The following is a 9,215-nucleotide window of genomic DNA, read 5'->3' on the forward strand; positions in this document are numbered from 1 at the left end:
GAGATCGAGTCCCCAATCTATAACACCCCTTACCCAAGACCGTTGCCGGAGTCGAGCACGAGGCGTTACCAGACTTAGCTTACTAATTCGAGGCATAAAAATTTTCTTTTAAAATTAATATAGTTTCATTCATTCATTATGTCCCTAAAAAGGGTCCTCGAGACCCTAAAACATGAAATTGAAACGGTTCGGGAATAACCCGGAATCAATAAAAATTTTTCGATCACTTAAACAAATCAAAACAATTTATTTCATCTTTCATAAATAAACTGTCCATCTGCGTCATAGTCACTAAATAAATCATAACACAAGTTACGAAACTCAAAATTCATATCCGTAAATTTTTACTGAAACTAGACTTGTATATATTCTTACAAATAACCATGCCTTTTATTTCTCTTAAAATTAAACTCAATGAGGAATCTATACATATAAATTATAACTCCTAATTTTTTTTGTACAATTTTTAGTGAATTTCTAAAGTCAGAACAGGGGATTTAGAAATCACTCTGACCCTGTCTCACAAAAATTTAAATATATCATAAAATACAACTCCTTTACTTACTCTGTTTTTTTCATATGAAAATAGACTCAATAATTTTTTCTATATCTTATTCACTATCTAAATTCATTTCTACTATTTTTAGTGATTTTTCAAATTCACATCATTACTGCTGTCTGATACTGTTTTAAAGCTAATTTCACCTTTTTCACGATTTCCATGGAATAACTAGCATTTAGGCATACATAACACCAAACATGTCCTTGATTAGACATTCCAATAGCTAATCATTATCAAGCATATTCATACCATTTATTAGCCATATCAAAAGATCATACGCACAGAATTGTTATTATGTTATACATGCCATACTCAAAATGAAACGTCTAGCTATACCAAAAATAATCCTTGTGATAGTGTGCCCGGACCTCCGACGTACTTTACGATCCCCGAGTTAGCTTGACAAAACTATAAAAAGAAGGAAAATAAAGGGGGTAAGCATTAAGCTTAGTAAGTTTGCATGCAAATAAATAACAACATTCATAAGAATTATCTTACTACTTGGCATGATACTACTTAATGTAACTTCATTAATTGTCATAGACATATTTTAAACTTCTTCACTTACTCACTTACTTAAATACTTACTTACTTAATCAAATTTATTAATACATTTTACTTACCTTTTTCCTTATCAAGCATACATGAACATTATATACTTACCTTTGCTCTTCTAGCATGAACTTGTCTTACCCTTTTTAGTATAACTCGTCTTACCTTACCTTACCTTGATATTCTCTTTAAATTTTCTTGTTGAACCACTTGGAATACTAAGGATACACGGGTACCTTACCATTTCCATAAATTTTCATGGTCTTACGTGGTATCCTTTTGAAACTTACTATTGCCATGTCTCGACATGGGCTTACATGGTATCCTTGCCTTATGAACTCACCAATGCCATTTCTTGGCATGGTCTTACATGGAACCTTTGCCTTATAGAAACTTATCAATGCCATGTCTTGACATGGTCTTACATGATATCCTTGCCTTAGAAACCTTACCAATTGCCATGCCTTGGCATGGTCTTACATTGTATCCTTAAACCCTAATGTCATGACATTTGTATCCTACACATTACTAAGGTTCAACCGAGACTTTCTGAAATTACTTCTTCGTCAATTGATGCTTGAGTCTTCTTTGAATAATTTCATAAAATAAATACACACATGATGGAAATTAACAACATTAACATAAAATAATAGAATATTGTATTTATTTACCGCAAACTTACCTCAAAACAAAATACGATCAACTATATCGATTTAGTCCACTATCTTTTTCTTTCCCTAGTCTGACTCCTGATTTTGTTCTTCTTGATCTATAATAACAAATTTAGCTTATTTAATACTCACATTTATTAAAACAGTCCTTGACTCAAACTTTGGCAAAATTACATTTTTTTCTCCTAAACTTTTACATATTTACACTTTTGCCTCAGGGCTCGGAAATTAAACTTCATCCTGTTTTGTTATGTTTTATGACATGCTGATCATTTTTCCCTTTTATGGCAACATCAAATTCTCACTCTAACATGTACTTATGAACATTAGGTATTTTTACTGATTTTGTCGTTTTACTCGTTTTCACGTAAAATCGCTTAGCAAAAGTTGTTTAACACAATTTCAAGCTTCATATTCTACCATAAAACATCAAAATAAACACATTTCAGCTATGGGTATTTTTCCAAATATAAACCCTAGGTTAAATTATTGCTAGAATAAGCTTAATCAAGTTACTAGACTTTAAAAACACAAAGAACATTAAAAACAGGGCTAAAACGGACTTACAATCGATCTTGGAAGCTTGAAAAACCCTAGCTATGTCTTCCTCATGTAAAACTCAGCCAAGGGGTTCAAGATGGACAAAAATTGGCTTAAAACTCAGCCAAGGGGTTGAAGATGGACAAAAATTGGCTTTTAATTTTGTTTTTTATTTATTTTAATAATAAATGACCAAAATGCCCTTAATTAAAAACTATGGTGTTTTATCTTCCTTTAGGTATTTTTGTCCAAAATAGATAATGGTCTAATTATTATCCAAGGACCTCCACTTTAAAAACCCATTACTCACAAGTACTTAGTACCTTTTTGGACTAGAACACACATTTTACAACTTTTGCAATTTAGTCCTAAAAATCAAATTGGACCCTCTATCGATAAAATTTCTAAACGAAATTTTCACACAATCATGAAATCATGCCATAGACCTTAAAATGATAATAAAATAAATTATTCTACAGACCTTAAAATGATAATAAAATAAATTATTCTACCTCGGATTTATGGTTTCGCAACCACTATTTCGTTTATGTCCTATTTTAGGATGTTACATTTCTCCCCCTTTAGGGATTTTCATCCCCGAAAATCTTACCTGTAAAGAGATTTGGGTATTGTTTTCGCATAGCCTCTTTGGGCTCCCATCTAGCCTTGTCTACCCCATGTCTAGTCCATAATACGTTCACAAGTGCAATACTTTTGTTCCTTAATTGCTTTATCTCTCGAGCTAGAATCTTTACCGGTTCTTCACCGTAAGTCATGTCTAGTTGAATCTCAACCTTTGTCTGAGAAATCACATGTGTCAGATCTGAACGATAACGACGTAGCATAGACACATGAAATACATCATGAATCTTCTCTAACTCAATCGGCAAATCTAACCGATATGCTAATGATCCGACTCTCTCAGTCACTTCAAACGGTCCAATAAAATGTGGACTTAGTTTGTCTTTCTTGCCAAATCTGAGAACTTTCTTCCACAGGGATACTTTCAAAAACACTTTGTCACCAATTTGATACTCAATCTCTTTTCTCTTCAAATCTGTATACGACTTCTGTATGTCTGAAGCTACTTTCAAGCAATCTCTGATGACTTTTACTTTCTTTTCTGTTTCTTTAACTAGATCAACCCCGTAAATTTGATTTTCCTTAAGCTCTTCCAATACAAAGGTGTGCGACATTTACGTCTATACAAAGCTTCATAAGGTGTCATCTTCAAACTCGACTGATAACTATTATTGTAGGCAAACTCTACTAATGGTAAGTACTTTTCCCAACTGCCTTGAAATTCCAGTACACAACATCTAAGCATATCTTCAAGCACCTGAATAACTCTCTCTGATTGACCATTGGTTAGAGGATTGAAAGTTGTACTAAAATTCAACTTTGTGCCCAAAGCTTCTTGTAACTTCTTCCAAAACCGTGAAGTAAATCTCGGATCTCTGTCTAAAATGATCGATAATGGCACCCCGTGTAGTCTGACTATCTCTAAAATATACAACTCAGCCAACTTGTCAAGTGAATAATCCATACTTGTTAACTTATCAATCACAACCCATACTGCATCATTCTTTCTCGGTGTCAACGGTAATCCTGTCACAAAATCCATAGTAACCCAGTCCTATTTCCACTTAGGGACTAGCACAGGCTGTAATAAACCTGAAGGTACCTGATCTTCAGCCTTTACTTGTTAACAGATCAAGCATCTAGAAACAAACTCTGAAATGTCCCTTTTCATTCCTACCCATCAGTACATTTTCTTCAAATCATTATAAATCTTTGGACTACCTGGATGAATAGACAAAGAACTACTATGTGCTTCCTATAAGATCATTCGAATAAGCTCATCATTCATCGGTACACATACCCTGTCTTTGAACATCAAGCAACTGTCAGAACTGATCTGAAAATCTAACTCTATATTTGACTCACATTGAGCTCTTTTGGCTAACAACTCACTATCATTTTTCTGAGCTTCACAAATTTCTTTAAGGAACATCGGTTTAGATCTCAACTCAGCTAAGATAAAACCATCATCTGATAAGGCTAGACTAGTGTTCAAAGCTCTTAATGCAAACAAAGATTTCCTACACAAAGCATCAACAACAACGTTTGCCTTACCTGGGTGATAATTGATCACTAGCTCATAATCTTTAATCAACTCTAGCCATCTTCTTTGCCTCAAGTTCAAATCTTTTTGATTCATCAAATATGTCAAACTTTTGTGATCAGTGAATATTCAGACTTCTCACTATACAAATGATGTCTTCAGATCTTCAGCGCAAAAACAATGGTAGCTAGTTCTAAATCATGTGTCAAATGTTTCTTCTCATGTGGCTTTATCTGTTTAGAGGCATAAGAAATTACATTTCCTTCCTGTATAAGTACACAACCAAGTCCATTCAAGGACGCATCACTATAAATCACAAACTCCTTACCTGGTTCTGGTTGTACTAAAGTAGGAGCTTCAGTCAACAACGCCTTTAACTTGTCAAAACTCTGTTGACACTTCTCAGTCCATTCAAACTTGACATCCTTTCATAGCAATATTTTCAGTGGGGTAGCTATCGTGGAAAATCCCTCTACAAATCATCTATAATATCCAGCAAGACCAAGAAAATTTCTGACTTCTGATACATTTCTAGGAGGCTTCGAATCAACAATATCTGAAATCTTGCTCGGATCAACCCTGATACCTTCACCAGTGACAATATGTCCAAGAAAACCAACTTCTCATAACCAGAACTCATTTTGCTAAACTTGGCATACAACTGATTATCTCTCAGAATCTGTAAAACTGTCCTCAAATGCTCTGCATGCTCAGTCTCATTATGAGAATAAATCAAGGTATCATCAATGAACACAACTGCAAACTTATCCAAGTACGGTCTAAAAATTCGATTCATTAAATCCATTAAAATGGCAGGAGCATTAGTTAAGCCAAATGGCAACTCAAAGAACTTATAATGACCATACCTAGTCTAGAAAGCAGTTTTCGGGACATCTGACTCTTTCACTTGCAAATGATAATATCTAGATCTCAAATCTATCTTGGAGAACACAATGGCTCCCTTCAATTGATCAAACAAATCATCAATTCTAGGCAGTGGATACTTATTCTTTACTGTTACCTTGTTAAGCTACCAATAATCTATGCATAATCTCATCGATCCGTCTTTCTTTTTCACAAATAGCACTAGTGCACCCCATGGTGAATTACTAGGTCTTGCAAAGCCTTTATCTATTAATTCCTGCATGTGACAGCCCTAAAGTGACCCTAGTCGGAAAGCGGTTTCGGGACCGCTAAACCGAGTCACCAAATTATTTGAATATGATAATTATTGTCTAAAATATGTGAATATGAATGTGTGAAAGTTTTAAGCTTCGATTTAGTTAATTACATGTGAATTTAGTTAATAGGACTTATGTGTGACACTTGTGAAATGTGATAGGTTAATCTATAAGGATCTATTAGTGCATGCAATTAAAAAGGGTGGACTTGCATGTTAATTTCCCCACTTAATTGGTAGTGGCCGCCATGACAATGAGGGTGGACAAATGTGATGGGTAAAACATGTCATAAACATGTTATGTTCGTGTTTTATGGGAGGAATGATAAAATAAGGAGCATGGGTAATAAAATAATAGTGGTTAGTAGGAGGAGAAAGAGAAAAGAAAAAAAAATGAGCTAGGCTACTCCTCCATTGCTTGTGACTCGAGGAAGGAAGAAGAAGAGGATTTTCTTGCTTCATGTTCGGTTGGTTGGTGTTTAGGAGGAGGTATGTTTGATGTTGTTCCATGAGATTCATGCATGTTTTTAGTTGTTAGCTTGAGTTCTACCTAGCCCATGGTTTAAATCTTTGCTATGTGATGGAGATGATATTCGCCATGGGTGTTGTCTTCTTGGTTGGTGTTTGATGTTGTGGTGATGAGGCATGAAGATGAGTTAAGTTTCGGCTAAGGTGGATTTGTGTTGATGTCATTTGCATGCTAAATGTGAAGCTTTGCAATGATACATGTGATGGTGGATTGATGACTCTTGGATTTTCTTTTTAGCATTTTTGAGTTAGACATTAAGTTCTTTGTTTAACCCATGACCAAAATTGAAATGGTATGGTGTCTTGATGCATTCAGCCATGGTAGGAAGTAGAAGAGAAATATGGTTGTTGATTCATGTTATTTGGTAGAAAAATGGTAGTAAGGTAAAGTGCAAATGTTAGTATTTGATTACTAGTGTATATATGTGTATTAGCCGAGTTTTGAACTTGAAACAAAATGGTATGTAGTCAATACAAGTAACCATATTTGTAGGAAGTATTAAGCATATAATTGGCCTCAACATAGACATGCATATTCGCCACATGAGATAGATTGGTGTTGCATGTATTCGGTTATAAGCGAGCATAATGATGAATCTATCTTGACTTAGATAATCGGCTCAAGGAGAATTTGTTAAAGTGCTTAGTTAATTGATATTAGGTTAATGATGTGTGTATTCGGTCATAAAGGTGCACATGAGGAAATGTTAGATTAATTGTATTAAATTGCTCAATGTGATTAAAATGTGTATGACCATTTTGTATTTGAGCTAAAGGTGGCCATATGACCTATCAAACTCCTTGTCATATTCGCCATAAGCTAGCATAATGAGACTTTAATAAGTTAAATTTGTTTGAATTAGCTCAAGAGCTTAGAGGACCAAAGTTGGATAAGGAAAGGAAAAAGTGATCGAATAGTCACCAAATCGCTCGACAACATCCGAGGTAAGTTTTTGAGTAATGGATCTTAGATTATGATTCGATTAGATCATGGTTTAAGTAAATAAAAATCATGCTCTTTGTATGTAACTATTGAGCCGAAAATGATAATGCTTGATAAGTGACTTGTGTTTGAATTCTAGTTATGAAAATGAAATATAGATGTGTCATGATTTATTGATATGTGCATGGATATTCGGATGATAACCGGGCTAAGTCCCGAAGGCATTTGTGCTAGTGACTAATTTCGAGCTAAGCCCGAAGGCATTTGTGCGAGTTACTTTATCCGGGCTAAGTCCCGAAGGCATTTGTGCGAGTTACTATAACCGGGCTAAGTCCCGAAGGCATTTGTGCGAGTTACTATAACCGGACTAAGTCCCGAAGGCATTTGAGCAAGTAGCCATACCCGGCTAAATTCCGAAGGTACTTGGTTTGGGAATGAGCGATCTTGCTGTAATAATTTCAATTAATACGCTCGTAAAATCCCAACGATGAGGTACGTTTCGTATATGCATTGGAGTAGTTGATTCCTTTTAAATATTATTCGCTCAAACAATTAATGAGCTTCCGGCCTTTGGTTAAGTTGATCCCTTATGTGTGAATATAAGGGTTGGAAATGTGAAGTAGGACTAATTTTTGAGAATATGTGTATATGAAATTATCCGTTTAGTTATATGAATGCTATACTTCAGTTGTGCCTAATTTCATTGCTCAAAACTTACTAAGCATTAAATGCTTACTCCGTTCTTTGAATCTCTGTTTTATAGATTTTGGTTCGTCAGTTATCGGACTCGGGATTGTCGAAGTCGAAGTCATCCACACTATCAAAGCCCTTTTGGTACACTTTTGGTTGAACTCTGAAAATGGCATGTATAGGACTACCCTTTTTGTTGTTGGTCATGTACCCTTTGGTTTTGTATAAATTTGGATAGCCATGCGAAAATGGCTTATATATACTTTGAGCATAGCATTATAATTGTTTTGTATGTTGTTCATTGAGAGGTATGGAAATGTTTGGTAACAATTAGCCATTGGAATGGTTAATCATGATCATTTTGGTGCTTTGTATGACAAATTCTAGTTGATTCATGGAAAACCATGAAATAGGTAAAGTTTACCTTAAAAACAGATCTTGACAAAGAAGAAGTGGTGTGGATTTGAAATATCACTAAAAATAGTAGGAATAGAATTAAATAGTGAATAAATTATGTAATCGAACCTTGGTGAATCTATTTTCATATGAAAGTAACAAAATGATCATATGAGCCGTATTTTATGAGATGCTTAAGTTTTCGTGAAAGCAGGGCAGAGCGATTTCGGATCCCCTGTTCGACTTTGGAAATTCACTATAAATTAACCGAGATAATTAGAAGTCATGCCCTATATGTACAGATTCCTTTTCGGGTATAGCTTCTTTAGAAACAAACGGCATAGTATTGAAGCCTTTTACAAGGAGATATCTAAGTCGTAATGCATGAAGGTTAGAGTAGTCGAACCCTGAAATAGGGGAGACTTTAACTAATAAACTGTACTAATTGGCTTGACCAAAAATTCTAGAAAAAAATTTTTAGGGTAAACTGAACCCTAAACCCTAAAACCCTAAACCCTAAACCCTAAACCCTAAACCCTAAATACCCTGTTTAGGGTAAACTGAACTGTACTGAAATTGCGATCTGCGAAAACAAGAAAACATTGAATTATTAATACTATTTTTCATAAAACATCTGCTAATAAACACTGGAACTATAAAATTGATGCATAAAACTATTAATATAGATAAAAGCATAATACGATAATGAGCACCAGAGGTACTCATGGAAGGGGTACAAGAGGTCGCGGCAGAGGCCGTAGAGGTGCTCGGGCTGGGTTGTCGGCATCGGGTCACATGCCTAACAATGAAGCTAGAGAGGCACTGGCTTCACCTATAACTGAAATTGGGTCACACGACCGAGCAGCTAGGGACGACGCACTGTCCCAAGATATTTTGTGAATTTTGGAAAGGGTCGCTGGGCCTAATACTGGGACTATGGGCCGTGGGTCAGTGACGGAATGATTCAAATCTAATGGGGCTGAGATCTTTAGGGGTATCGCTGGAGTTGCCCCTACTGTAGCTGAATA

This window comes from Gossypium arboreum, chromosome 2 (genome assembly GCF_025698485.1).
Source record: "Gossypium arboreum isolate Shixiya-1 chromosome 2, ASM2569848v2, whole genome shotgun sequence".
Taxonomy (NCBI): Eukaryota; Viridiplantae; Streptophyta; class Magnoliopsida; order Malvales; family Malvaceae; genus Gossypium; species Gossypium arboreum.